At 39.1% G+C, this 14942-nt stretch overlaps 2 long non-coding RNA genes across 19 annotated transcripts in view; one reads left to right on the forward strand and one right to left on the reverse strand.

Annotated features, from left to right (window-relative positions):
* LOC108490329 overlaps positions 1 to 14942 on the forward strand; it is a 72797-nt gene that overhangs the window by 49065 nt on the left and 8790 nt on the right. For 10 of the 18 annotated variants that reach the window (XR_003848306.1, XR_003848293.1, XR_003848307.1 and 7 more), the window contains 2 exons: positions 3374 to 3756; positions 5006 to 6582. The exons of 2 other annotated variants lie outside the window; for them this stretch is intronic. This is a non-coding gene — a long non-coding RNA (uncharacterized LOC108490329). The remainder of the gene's footprint in view (positions 1 to 3373; positions 3757 to 5005; positions 6583 to 14942) is intronic. 6 more of the 18 variants (XR_003848296.1, XR_003848299.1, XR_003848295.1 and 3 more) reach the window with 6 other exon arrangements.
* The window catches only part of LOC103727915, an 11256-nt gene continuing 3078 nt past the window's right edge, over positions 6765 to 14942 (reverse strand). Inside the window, exons 2-3 of the long non-coding RNA XR_606993.2 lie at positions 11497 to 11655; positions 6765 to 9284 (exon numbers count right to left, since the gene is read on the reverse strand). This is a non-coding gene — a long non-coding RNA (uncharacterized LOC103727915). The remainder of the gene's footprint in view (positions 9285 to 11496; positions 11656 to 14942) is intronic.

Here is a 14942-nt window from a genome sequence, read left to right on the forward strand (position 1 = left end):
AAATAAAATACTTGAATCTGGCCTAAATCTAAGGTGAGAGGAAAAAGGATGTTCATCAGGAGGCATGCATAAAATAGATGCATGTGTTATAATAGATATTAAGGTAATATGAGTTAACATTGTTAAATATTTACTGAGAAGATTAATGTAAGGATTTATTCACAGAAATCTAAAATTCAAAAATCTTTTTATGTAGTAATCATCATAGTCCCCTCCCCGTTTGTTAATCCAGTCATAGAAAATTGCATGCAGTTCTGAGAAGCACATTTCATCAGGCAGGCAGGCATACAGATGTGTGAAACTCACAAGGATGATGCAGTGCTTAGAGTATCTGATACAGTACTTGGCCGGGGCTCGAATGCTAAGCATGTGGAGCCCAAAGAAAGGAAGATACTGAGAGGGTCATCATGTTTTTCCTTTAAATATTGGAAGGACTGACAAACAGAAGGGAGATCGGACTTATATTGTATGCCCTAAGGGAAAAATAAGGGGCAATGGAAAAGGCCCTTGTGAGTCAATATTAGGAAAAGGTATTTAAATCATCTGAGCCCTTGGAATTTCTAATCAGGGAGGTGGTTATGGCTTCTTCATCACTAAAGTCTGTGAACCTAGAAAAAGAAGGAATTTTTATTGAAATGTCCATAGAATGTTCTGAAAAATCGTATTTGTTTTTATAATATCTGCATTCATCTCTTTTAACTTGGGTGTTTAACAACCAGTGATGTGTAATCCAAGGGACTTCTCAAAAAAAATTCTGTCTTATTTACTTTTAAAGTCTTTGTAAAATAAATATGTCAATGGTTGTGTTTTTCATGTACAAATTAACTCAAGTCCAAAAAATGTTGAATAATTACAAGTAGATGGGTTAGTATCTTTTGGTAATTATAACAACAAAATGTTTAAGGCAAGTTAACTTTAATAAAGAAAAGAGATTTATTTGCTTCATAGTTTGGGAAGCTAGAAGTTCAAACTGTGTGGTGCAGCCTCTGGCGAGAACCCTCCCTTGATTGCATCTCCTCCTGGCAGAGGCATGTATAGAGGAAGGGGTCACATCTTGAAACAGATGTGGAGAGACTAGGTGGGGCTAGGCTCAGGTTTATAGCAACCTTCTTTGGAGAAGTAACCGGACTTCTACATGAAATACCTTCATCCTTCTAAAGGATGCCGCTAAATAACTTAAGAAATTTCAACTAGAACCCACTTCTCGACGGTTCTAAGGCATTTCACCTAGTGCCCTACTGAGGAAACCAATCACATTCAAACTTTAGAGATAAGAGTTCTGTTTAGAACATGGGGCTTTTCACTGACAAAGATGAAACTTTCAACATGTGTCTCTTGACCTTCATGGTCTAGCGTACCACTCAGAAGTCTCCCTAATGATGATTAAGATAGTTGATAAATGTAAGTTCACTGGGCACCATCAAAGGTCAGGTCACTGTCCTATGACTATGGCAGTACTTCATGAGTTCACATGCTTTGAGTTCACTCCAGAAGGGGAGGAAGTTTCAGAGACTCTTTCTCTAAGGATCTATGTGATACTGTAATCTTCTTAATGCCTAGGTGGCACTTTCCCACTAAATCTCTCCCCAGTTTCCATACTGTGGGAGAGAGAAAGAAAACTACGGGACTCAAGAAATACCATTGAGCTCGTGTGGGCTTTGGTGTGTCACTGACTTTGTTTTCTTCATCTTGGTGCTGGTCAACTATGGTATCAGTCCCTCCCACAAAATATCTGACTCAGTGTAGCACTAGTGAACTGTTCACATCCCCATGGTGAGCATTTAAAGTGATGTAAGTATCAGCAAGAAGATGAATTATTTCAAGGGTCCTTTTAGCCCTTGAGTTTATCTCGAGTTTAATATTAATCAGATATACTGATGTTGGAAATAATATTGGTCTTTCTTCATTTATTGCTCAGAAAGTTGAGAGACAAAGCCTTACACCGAGGATTTTTTGGTGGGCTAGATTAAGCAATTCAGGTAATTGGGCACAATGAATATAACATTCGTTGTGTCTAAATCAGAACTAGGCTTAAATCTCATGCCTTAAATGTGATCTGTTTCAACCAGTAGAGACTTTCCTAAAGAGTTCTATCTTTGGTCATCCTTCTTCTCTAAGCACAGGCCTGCTATGTGGAAATCTCCAACATGCAGAAGCTCACTCCATGATTACAGTTCTGCTACATCACAAAAATTCACTGGGCTCTGCGAGGCCAGGATAATGAATGTCTTGAAGTATTGAAGCAGCTGGTGCCAATATCTGCATAGGCTAACTTATGCATATAGATTAATGAAAATAATTACACACACATGCAAGCACATGCGCATGCACATCCACATCTGTTAAGCCTGGTTTGCATGATGTTCAGGAATAGTCAGGTGGCTTTAAAATGTGACTATCTGAGCTCCTGAAGTGGAGAGAAAGTAAACTGGCAGAGAAATAAGTATGCATTTTGTTTTTTACTACATATTAAATTGTTCTTGGAGTTAACCGGTAGCGTTCCTTGATCACCTAATAAATAAAAACCTTTTTCCCATAGCTTCCTTTACTTATGAGATCTCAGTACACTGACAGAATGCTGATTGATTATAGAAAAGATTTTGAAAAACGTTCATTTTTAATTTAATTTTTAAGAGTATCTCTATTTAACACGGAAGGGCCTAAAATATGTGTGTAAACCAAATGTCGATACATTTGTAGGAGTTTCGTGCTATGATTCCTTCACTGCATATGGTAACTACATGTGGTTAGCCACACTTGGTATAACTCAAGGCAGCTTGATATATTCTGGGATTTATTACAATATAAATGACAAAGCAGAAAAGAATGCTCAGACAATTGGATTACTCCATTGACTGAGTGTTCCAATACTGTGTCTATTTTTGTCAAGGCAATGGTGGCTCCTGCTGTGGAATGCCGAATGGAATATTCCATTGTGGGGCATGGGGAGAACTTGCATTAAGGAAATTAAAACCTGATCATTTAGTTTTTAATTCACCTTTCCCAATGCAGGAGCTTGTCAATAGTTTGTAAAAGAAATTATGATAACTTTTGGCATATAGTTAGCATAAGAGTATCGTTCTTAACTATTTATTCAGTGTCTATCATTGGACCTGTGACTTCATTCATGAAAACAATGAGGTATTTTCTTATTTTTATGCTGGACCTTGACTTGTTTGAAATATGAACATTGTACCGTAAGCATTAATATACACGATATGGCAATGAATTCACACAATCCGAGAAAGACCATTTCCTGATGGGGAACTGTTATTCATTCCAGAAAAGAGAAGGCTGAGAGGTAGGTGTCTTTAAGGACATGAAGAGATTGAATTTAGAAAGAATGGAAGCCAGCTGTTCTTTCTCTCCACAGGGAACAAGAGAAAATGGGATTAGACAACAGCATGAGGGATTTGGAATAGAAATAAGAATTTCCTGATTATGTAGACTCTCAAACAGTAAAATGTGCTTTGGAGGAAGTATGTGGACATCAGTTTATTTTGATGCCTTCAGAAAACAGAAAGGCACATTTTCACCATTTGGGCTCATATGTGTGAAGAGCAGGAGACCAGATGATACATGGTCAGGATTCTCTTCATCTATGAGCAGAATCTAAAAATGGGACATGGTGAACAAGGAGCAGCAGCTATTTTCAAATAGTAGTTATTGTCTGATGTCAACTTTTCTCATGGGGACAGACTGGCAAATTTCACCTGTACTGGAAATGCTAAACTGAGTGGAATGTCATGAAATAAGGTAGGTGGGAACCAAGCATTGCAGAGCACAATGCACTCTTGTATCTTCTCCTCCAACTGCCATTTCTGTTCTTGAAAGGCAGGATGCCCTTCCTAGTTCAACATACATATGCTTATCTTTCTAAGAATGTTGTTAGGGTTCCTGTGAAACTGAGTGAGGGAGCTTAGAATATTGTTTTGTGTGTGTGTGTGTGTGTGTGTGTGTGTGTGTGTGTGTATGTACACATGCGTGCATGTGTACATGTTTGCATTATATGTATGTATGTGGATTTCATTTAACCAAAAGAATCGATAGTGTTCACATTTGATCATTAGTAGAAATATTTGAATATATGGATTCAATTGGCCCAAATTGAGTTCTTGGTTTTAAAAAACTGCCATCATGATTGGTGCTGGTTTTGCCCTGATTTGAAGAAAATTTTATATCCTTAGTTTATCATAGCAGAAAGAGTATTGTGTTACAATCAGAAACTGAATTTGCTCATATCTGAGTCATGATCTAATTGATCTGGACAACTCAGTGACTAAGTAGTAATTTGCATTTTGGCCAATAAAAAAATGAAATGAAGCTATGTTAGAAGATGATTTAAAATGTTCTCCTTTTGGTCCTAATCTGCTATCAACAACCAATGGCAAGGATTTTGTTTTATTTTTAGTATTTATTTATGTATTTGTTGTTCTGGAGGTTGAACGTAGGGCACATGTGAAGCGAGTTCTTTACCACTGAGTTCCATCCATTTCTCCCCCTTTTTAGTGTTTCATTTCAAGACAGTGTTTCATAGTTGTCCAAACTGGCCTTGAGCTCACTCTGTAGCCCAGGAAGGCCTTGAACTTGCAATCCTCCCACCTCAGTCTCTCTAGTAGCTAGGATTACGGGCCTGTGGCCTCAGGCTTGACTTCTGAGCTCATTTTAATATCATAACCCCACAGATCAATACTTTCCATTTTAGCTGCTTCTTTAAACCTCCATGGGGGATTTTAAAAAATTCCAATGCCCAGAATATTTTGAGAGGAGACCAAGGTGTCAGTATTTTTAAAATACCCCAGGTGGTTACCATGCGAACTCAAGCTTTAGGCCCTGGGCAGCAAGGACCTGAAATAACTATATTCATGTTGCTCATTTTGGATGCAAGGATTATGTCTGTGACATTTCCTGTTGCATAGCTAAGACCTAAGAAAGTACTTGGTCCACAGTATGTGTCCGGTAGTTAATATTTTAATAAAATTTGATTAATCCTTAACCAATACAGGGCTACTCAAATTTTCTGTTGGCTTGCATCATTCTCATTTTGCCCTCACCCACTAAGTAAGTGCTCAGTTTTCTTCTACTGTGACTGTGTAAATATCAAAGCGAAATTATTGGTCATCCTGTTTGGTGACATCTATCCTTGGGATGAATGTTAGGAAATCATCCATGACACTCCAGACAAGGAACCCTTAAGAATCCAAAGACATGTCTCTTACATGGCACCATGCCTCAGGTGAGAACAAGTGAAGCTACAAATTTCTAAGCATCCAGGTGTGCCTTTAATTCAGCAGGTATTGAGGAGCACTATGATTGGCTGCGGCAGACTTTCTCAACCAAAACTGTATGCTAGTTTCCTGGGTATCTTTACATATAATGAATGAATTTCTTCCCTTTGTATAGAGTACAGCATTCGGTAGATTTAATCCATAAGATCACTGAGAAAACTTGTCACACAGTCATGTTTCTGTGCTCTGTGGTTCAGATGAAAGACCCTACTTTGAAAAGCTTCAAGTGTGGAGGATGAAATGACCAGCAAAACAGAGCTCACCTTCTAGAACTAGACTGGACTGTATCAATGAGATGTGTTTTGTAGCTCTGTTGCCTATAAGGTAACTGGTGGGCACATGTGTCTATTAAGTATTTGAGATGCAATTGGTACAATCGAGGAGATGAAATTAATTCAATAATAACCCATGTAAGTTGAAAGAGCCACCTATAAGGAATGGTTACCGTGTTGAACAACGCAGCTTTTGAAGTCATCACAATACTCAGTGTAAGAGCTAACAAAGGGTAAGTCCAGGTGCCATGAAAGCATGGTGGTGAGGAAGCTGACATGCTAGTGGTGATGGTTGGAGTGAAGATGTCTGGGAGGAAATGCCTGCTGGGATGAGACTCAAAGGACAAGTGATAGACTCTGGAAAATATGGTGAAGAAAAGGCTAAGAAGCTCACATGTGCGAGGAAACTGAGAAGGTACAGGGCACGGTGAGAGACGGATGCAAAGACGGATGGCATGTGCCTATGAAGGCTTGGGGAAATAGGAGCTCGGTGAGTCCACAGAGCACTGTTGTAGCCAGGGGCCAGGAGATGATACCCACACTATCTCAGGGGTGGCAGGAAGTGGTTAAGCGTTTGAAACCTTGGAATGCCGTGGTCCTGTTTGTGGTTTGCAGACTTCTCTGGTTGCCACTTGGCAGTGTGGAGGGAAATACTGGAGGAATGATGCAATAATCCAGATGACGGAGGAGCACTGCTACCACAGCAGCACAGACGGTGGAACTAAGTATCTGCATAGAAGAAGGAAACATGTCGAAAGGATCATTGGACTCTGAGTCATGGGTGGTAGAGAGAGAAGGTGGAACCTTTGTCTCTGATTTGAGTAAATGATCATGCCACTTATTTAAAGGTGATATGGGATCATTTAGAAATTGTCTCTATTTAATGAATTAATTTATTTATTGTTTTTTGACACAGGGTTTCCCTGTAGCCCCAGCTTGCCTGGAACTGGCTATGCAGATCAGGCTGACCACAATCTCACAGAGATCTGTCTGTCTTTAACTCCAGAGTACTGAGATTAAAGGTGTGCACTACCACTCCTGGCCCTAACTTTAAATTTTTGATCTCATTAGATATTGGATCCTTATATCCTCAAACTACCTTTGATACATGCATACATAGATACATACATAAGTACATGCATACATACACACATGTGAAAACAAACTATGAGAGTGTTCTTTTCCAATAAATCACAAGTTCACCAATGGTGCAATAGTTCCTTTATTGGGAGTCAGGGACACATGACAGTCTCATAAAATATCAACAAAGTCACACTTCCTGCTTAACTATTCTTAAAAGAAACACCTCGTTTATTTATAAACTCAGTAAGAACAGTTTATGGTATGACCAACAAGCATTTTTGAAAACAAGACAGCCAGAGCCACGAAGAGAATTATCTGTGACATTATCAGACATACAAATGGAAATTTACAACAGCTACAGATTTAGGTACCTCAAAAATGTAGGTGTCTGTCCTTTAGTATGCCCAGCCTTCAAGACAGAATTACACAGAGTGTATGTGTTATACTTTTTAAAATCATTGCTAAATGTCAACAAAGGAGAAGCAGCTGGAAAGGAAGAGTGGGATTTCATAGTTTTGGCTTTCTGTGGTCAAAGCATTCTAGAAGCCGTAACAGGATAAATGGGAATTATAACAGAAAATTAATTTTTTAAAGACTTACGTGTTACTGGAAAAGTCATGGATAAACATCCCTACAGAAGCATTTGCAAATGTCTACTGTGCATCAAGTAGATTGAGAAGCAACTGGAATGTTTGATCTGTGCAGGTAAATGAAGAATTTCACGACTGGAGGATATCATTAAAGATAAAGTACACATGAAACTTTGGAAACTTTGTGCTCTTTAGGGACAGAGCATTGACAACTTCTAGACCTAAAGATGTTGGTTCAGAATTAGCTGTATTTCACATTGAAGTGGGCTGCCAAGGAGAGATGGGATTGAAGCCAATTCTCCCTGATCTGCCACATACCTTAATCAAATTCAAGTTCTCACTTCTTTTGGGAAGAGTAAAGTGGTTCAAGAGCCACTGAAAGGGAACAGAGGACCAGTTTCTGGTTCTTACTCTGCCACATCCAAACATGGCTTTTTTATAAATCACTCTGTTTATAGGCTATCAATTTATCTTCCCTGTCAAAAGGATAGTAAAATAGTGAACTTAAACCCATCTCCTTTGTATTCTCAGAACTCCGAGGCTTCATACAGAACTAAGCAGAAAAATGCCATCATGTCTAGCAAAAATAAAAAAAAAAATAACTAAAATGCTGGCAAGCTCTACTCCCCTAAATTGCCATTTTTCTATCACAAAAATGCATTTTATCATTCTAGTGTCATGTAACATAAGAAGGAAAAGGGCCAAAGTCACAAGTAAGTAGAAGAGCAACTGGTTTCCTACAGACGGATATTAAGGAATGGAAGGAAAGTAAATGTATTATTAGCACTGATCACAAATTATGGCTTGGTCTTTCAGCTCTTTAGCATTGCCATCATGACCTTGAACGTGAGCCTCTGTACACAGCACCGTGTCCAGTCACCTAACGTCATCCAACCTCAGTTCTATTGCCTGTGACGTGGGGATACTAATATCTAATTTTCCGGATGTCTACATGCAAAATGCTTCCTCTGTACTAACAACTCAGTAAATACCAACTATGAACAAAAACTCATGAGCTCCCTCTCCACCTGTATTAATAATCACCCTCACTGTGCTTTAATGATAAAGAAAAATGGCTCTCATTCTAGGTAACACCTGGGGTGGGAGGAACAGAAGTATGTGTGTACACCGTCTTTACTAGGCTCTTATAGAGAGAGGTGCTAAATATTGGGTGAAATCAAATTGATATGAGTATTTGTAATCTCCAAAACTTACAATGTGGATTTCCTCTGTCATGGCTGTGCTCACTACTATGCTGACCTAAGGGTCTCTTTTATCCTACCTTCCCTTTTATCTAAAATTTTGACATCCGTTAAGGTTTTTCTCCTTTTCTCTCTTGAGAACATTCTTCCTTAAGCAAGCCAGCTTTGCATGTTTGTGGTCGCCACCTCTGATCTAATTTTCTCTTTCCTTTCAGTAGATGCTTCATCAGCTACTGATACAAATTGTCACTGCCATTTCAAAAGCATACCTTTGTCCAGCCAGATTTAGTTCTTTGAAGCAGCTGGCGTGTGTCACACAGCCAAGCTTGCTACTCAGAGACAGGTGGCATAATGTGGCATTTCTGTGCTCTAGTAAGCGTCTCTCCCAGTCTCTCCCTGTGGATCTCCTGTAACTGCTTTTTGTCTTCCCAAGAACTTTTCATTCTCTAGTAACTCTTAGGAATAAACACTGTGTTAACAAAACCATTCTTCTCAGAAAATTCAGCCCCATAACATTTGTGCAAAGTTAGAGTTTACCCTGGTGCATGAATAAGCACAGCCATATGAGGATCAAAACTGAACAGCACAGGAATTTAAGTACAAACAGAGGAATGCACAGGAGGAAGGGGAAGTTCTTGGCTCCTGAGAGGTTTGGGCTTTTCTGTTTCTTGCAAAGACTGCTATTGGCTGAAACTGCACCATGTGGGTGTGCTGCTGCTGGGCAGGAGAAAAGTCTTCAGATGGTCACTGTCTTTGTTTCAACTTCACAGTTGGCATGAGAATTCATCAGTCTAGCAGTTTCTGCAGTCCTTGTCCTTTCCCTGGGAAGACATTCCTGAGGTGGGGGGGCTATAGGACCGGATGAAAGGAACATCAACACAACTAAACAAATAATAGAACATGTCACGGAAAGTTATCACACTGACTTTGTAATAAAAATGAATATGTGGTACCTTATGGACCATGCTGTATCTAACTACAGCTAAAATATTATATCACTTGAACAAAGAATGTAGGCTTTCTTTTATTGTTCATCTCGCTCGAGAATCAGTCCATCAGTGACCTTGCCTCAGTGTGTGTGAGAGAGCCCTACTGAGCAGACTGCTGCTCCGGAAGGAAAGCTGCAGGTTTATCCTTACTGAAACAGGACACACAGGGAGTGAACAAAAGGCCACAGGACGCAGGACACCTTCAAATAAATCCCAGGACTGAAAGTAAGCTAAGTTAATTGTGGGTGCCTAACTACTAGCAAGGCAGGAGCCAATGAAGGCACTGGAATTATCAGCTGTTCATTGTGGACCCCTTGAATTTGTCTTAGTATTTCCAGTGCCTGATACTTAGCTTCGTACATGGAACTACTGAAAGAGAGAAGAGAAAAAGAGAGGAAGGACTGGAGGAGGGAGGAAGGGAAGGAAGGAAAGGGGGAGAAGGGACAGAAGGGAGGGAGAGAGGGAGAGAGGATAGATTATTGAAATACTAGAGCACACAGAAAGAAAATTAGCCAAGTCTGAACATATCCAAGATATGGAGGCTGGGAAAAGCATCCCGCTTAATACAAGAAGGGGTTCCACATTGTGAGTGGCTTTAGAAATGGGTTAGGGTGGTTTCCAGGTGGTTTTAAACATGTCAGCGTGTCATTTGTGAAGTGTTCTGTTAAGGCAACCACTGTAGGCTCCTGAGGGGAGCACTGCTATCATTCAAATGAATCAAGTGGAACAGGAAATGTGAAACTTGAAGGTGTCAATCCAACGGAGAAAACAAACCATACTACGAGAAATTACAGGATGGCAGAAGGACTAAAGAGGAGGATGTGGCTTAAAATAGAAAGGCAGGCGCTTGTCTGTGTTTCTTCCAAGTTAATGTTGAAGGAAGTAGGCTTGGAACTGGGATCAAGAATTTGTCTCTCCCACTGGCGGCTTTTTTCGCTCCTCAGCTGTTGCTTTTTCTGTTACAGCCCCTTCCTGAATGTGAACTCCAATCTTTAGTGCTTTCTCATCAGGGCAAAATATATTAGTAAATACAGAATTTGGAGGAGGAATAAAACATAACTTTGAAGGGCTGCTGGTGGTACAATTGTACCCTGGATTTACCAGTCCTGACTTTCTTCCTATGCCTCCATCCTTTATGATAGCTTCACCGATTATTACAGCTGTAAAAGAACTGAGAGTCTACCTAACATACCCACTCATTTTTCAGATAGAGATATTTGAGAAGAGTTGTATTAATGTTTCTCTCTTACTCTACAGAAGTTGTTGTGAATGAGATGTACTTTGCAGGTGGATTTTAATGGAACTAAGGCCTTTATCATCAGTCTCTCTCTTATGCCTACACAATAGAAATGCATAAATGAGGTAGGCACATCAAAAGGCATGTACCATGACATATCAGTGTCCTAAATATCATGAGCACACTGGGGATACTAGTTTTCTAGAGAAAGGTAAAAATTATAGAATAACTTAAGGTTAAGTATTATAAATGGGTAATTTATTTTGTGATTACTGATAAGGAGCAGGGGTCACTAAGCTTTGGACATACACATGTAAGATTCATTTGTGAATAAAGTAGGGTACTATTGCATTCAGGAAGTACATTCCATATAATACTTTTATGATTCAAAGAGATAGCTATTGATGGAAAGTCCTTGAACGTATGAGCAGATAAAAACAAACTATACACTGTTTTAGTGTTGCATGAATTTGGCCCACACAAATGACCTTTATATAATATAATCCCCACTGTTAAAGGAAATTTTGAGGAATAGATATACAGTAAATAATTTGTGAACTTTCACATTCCATGTGTTTATTATGAGTTAGTTTACAGATCAGCTTTCTTAGGTCCTGTACCCACTGAATTGAACTAAGTAGTGTATCTTCTATAAATTCAACACAAATCTCTCTTGGAATCCTTTTTGTAGAAGCAAACATTGAGACCTTTGCCTTGCCTTGCCCAGCATTCCTCTGTGATCTGACAGTAATGATGCTACACGTTTGCCTTAACCATCTCTTTACCTACTGTGTACATGGCAAATGCCCAGCACCGGGCTCACCAGCCAACTCACTGTGGTTCTGCCCAAGGGTTTTTCTTAATAGGCAGATCTTCAGGGGTAGCTCCATGGAGGGGGCTCTCCAGTGGAGCCATCAGTAGATCAACGGTATCGTGTTGGGACCCCCAAAGGGAACTGAAGTCAGTGCGTAAATGACTCAAGGAACAGTTTCAGCTACTCACCACGTGACATGCAAAATGGAGGGGAGAGAAAAAAGAACAGAAAAGGAATTGTTTATCATTGTTATTGTTTTGATTACTTTGACTAAATTAAAAACCATTATTTCTGCCTAAGGCCATTTCCCTGGCATTTTACCTCATAGTTCCAACATAAGAAATGGATTTCTTAGGATTAATATTAAATATTCTAAAGTTCTCCATATTTCTAAGCTGTTCAAAGTCAGGATGAAGACCAAATCCATAGAGTTACAAATAGTGTACAAATAATGCTGATGTCCAAGGTGATAATCCTTTAACAAATTATTAACTTTAGCATCTAGGTCGTCCAGCTTGATTCTCATGCAAGAACACAGACTATAAAGGCCTTTTATTCTTATATTAATTAGCAAAGAATTAAAAAAATAAGCTGGCTTAGAAAGTATTCTACTCAGGAGCAATTTCAAATGATGACACATGCCCAAGGGTGGGGGGGTGGGTGACAAACTCAAGTAGGCAACATGTAAAGCGACACGCAACTATATGCACATTAGTATAATTACACATTGCAAATTATATCGGATGTATCTAATATCTAATTTTTTGAAAGCTGATTCCACTTGAGACTTCAATAACAGCATCGACATTTTGCAGGTGGCTCCTTCTGTACACTATCCAAAGGGAATTATTCCTCTAATGTGCTTACAGCCCTCAAGTAAAAAACTGGAGATCTCTTTTAAAGGACCAGTGAACAAGGAACACCGGGAGCAACACCCTGATAAAGAGAAAGGGGAGTGTGCCACCTTAGATGATGCTCATCGTGGTTACTTATCCCATTTCCTCTCTGCACATGGTACTTACTTGCTTCAGGCGATGAGAAACTTAAACATGAGTCATTAAAAATATGTGGGCGAGGCTACGTATACATTGAGACAGCAAACCGAAAAGCTAGGAGTTGACCATTTTTTAAACCGACAGATAAAAGAAATGTGCAACAGAATGGCATGTTATACCTTTGATTGACAACAGAAAGCCTTACATTAAATTCAGCTCCTGTAAGACATACAGTCTGTGAGAGGATGCCAGGAAAACACCACTTTGAGCCTAGCTTTTGTCCTCACCACCCTGTATGAATCAGTCACAAAATGCCTGAAATCTATTTGTGATCTTGGAGAATGAAGCATATTCTTCAAGTTGGTTGGATCCATTTTCTTGATTCCTCCTTAAAGATCCCTGTGCTCATTAGCAGGGTTTACTATTGAATCATTTAATTATCTGTACTTTTGTGCGATGAAATATGTTGCCATATCACGTACTTGCTGCTCACACTTAATGATGCCTCTATAGTTAGCAGTTTCCTTTGTTCTGCTCAGTAAGTGGTTTTAGAAAAGGGGTGGGCTGGGAGGGAGGAGGCTTGGGGTTTGTAAAATAAAATCATACATTCCTGGTGCACATGCAGAACTTGATGCATTTACATGAATTCCATTTTAGAAATTAAGTTGCAATTCCATTTGGACTAGGCCGAGGCACATGTCAGTGACTTCAAATGCAGCCACTTGGCTCTGAGTGTACCTTGAACATCTCTCTAGTGAATTCCCTCTGCAGTGCAATGGGAAAAGGAAGACTTAATTTTTTTTTTAAATCAGCAAGGAATGTCTTTAACAAGGAAGAAGTAAATTATGATAATTACTCTGAATGGTCGGATCCTTGAGCATTACTAATTAGCATTTATTGCCTGGATTATAGAACAATACATGTGAAACCAAACTGTGATTGCTCTTTTACCTTGAAGACTTGAAAAAGGCAATGGAGGAAGAAGTCAGCAGCCACCTTGCTGGTGCAGGCTGCAGTCAGTCTACCTTTCCTCCAGTGTGTTGACTCCCTCACTTTGGAAACACCCATATGGTCCTCAGCATTTCCGGCCCATTCATCTTTTTGTGTTAGGCTCATATTTGCATAGGGTACATAGTTATGGCAGGCCAATGGCAGGAGAAACATTTTGGCTAGCACGCCATGTGAGGACACTGTTGCCTACCAGTTGGGAGAGCCTAGCAAAAAAAGAGACTGAAATTCATTGCTTCATAAAAATTGGGAATTTTCCGGGAGAAATTTTTGACTTAAAAATAGAACAAAGAGTTCAGTTCTTGATGAATAAAATTTTGCATTCTCTTCCTCATTATTAAAAAAATAACAGAAAAGACGGTGCATTTCTGATATAAGGACCATTTATTTATTAATTTAGTTCTTTTTAGAAAGTCACGATAAAATAGGTTCTGAAATTAGAAAACAAAATTAGATGTTAATGAACGCCACTAAATAAATGTCATGCATATAGTTTGGCAACTGAAATTCTTAGCTAAGCCAGTAGGTAGAAAGAGAAAGGGAAAACTGAGCCATTCAGCATTCACGCGCAGTCTCACGGCTTTCCTCCACACCCCATTATAGAGAATGAGGAGAAAAGATCATCCTAAACTAGAAAGCTGATCCTAAATACAGGCACTAGCCTTCCCAGTACCTTCCATAGTTTCCCCACCCCGATCTTTTTTGGTTTGAAAGAATAAGTTTAACTAAATCTGTGAGGAGATTAAATAGGCTGGTGATAAAAATTAATTCTGCTGAATGAGCAAATGTATTCGAATAGCACACATGCAAATAAGATAATACTTTTCTTTCCCTTGGACATGCTAGGCGGATTAGTTTAGAATGTTAAATCTGATTTTATTAGAATATATTAGCAGTGTTTTAATTATTACCAATCAAACGTTTTCCTTCCCTGGGGCTTTATATGTTCCTAACACTTTCTAAATCATCTGCTTTCTTTTTCCTCCTACCAAATCACCAGAGTCTTTTGTTACATTCTTCATGATTTTACTGTATTCAGTGGAAAACTATAAACTTCTTACGTTAAGATATTTTGCCCATAAGATTTGTTCCAGGTGCCGGATTTAAAAATGAGTACTGTTCTCTAGTATATTTTTTAAAAGGTAGAAGAATTAGAGACTTGGGAGTTAAACATTTTCTAATCTTCTATATTTCTCTTTTGGGGAAAAAAATGTTGCAAAGGGGGTTTTGACTGGTTCGTATTTTGGGGTTCCAAAAGCTGTTAAATTTCTAACTGCATTAGTTTTGAACTGGCATTTCTTTGGAAACAGAGGCAAAAAAAAAAAAAAAAAGGAATTTTTTTAAGGGGGGGGAAGTGTGTGGGGGGGGGGCACCTAGTAAAAAATACGGCGAGCCACAATCCCCTGTGAACAAATTTGAAACTGGTTCCCAGGCACCACATCCACCCCTTTACCCCCCCCTTTC

Source organism: Nannospalax galili, unplaced genomic scaffold, assembly GCF_000622305.1.
Source record: "Nannospalax galili isolate Female #2095 unplaced genomic scaffold, S.galili_v1.0 scaffold229, whole genome shotgun sequence".
NCBI lineage: Eukaryota > Metazoa > Chordata > Mammalia > Rodentia > Spalacidae > Nannospalax > Nannospalax galili.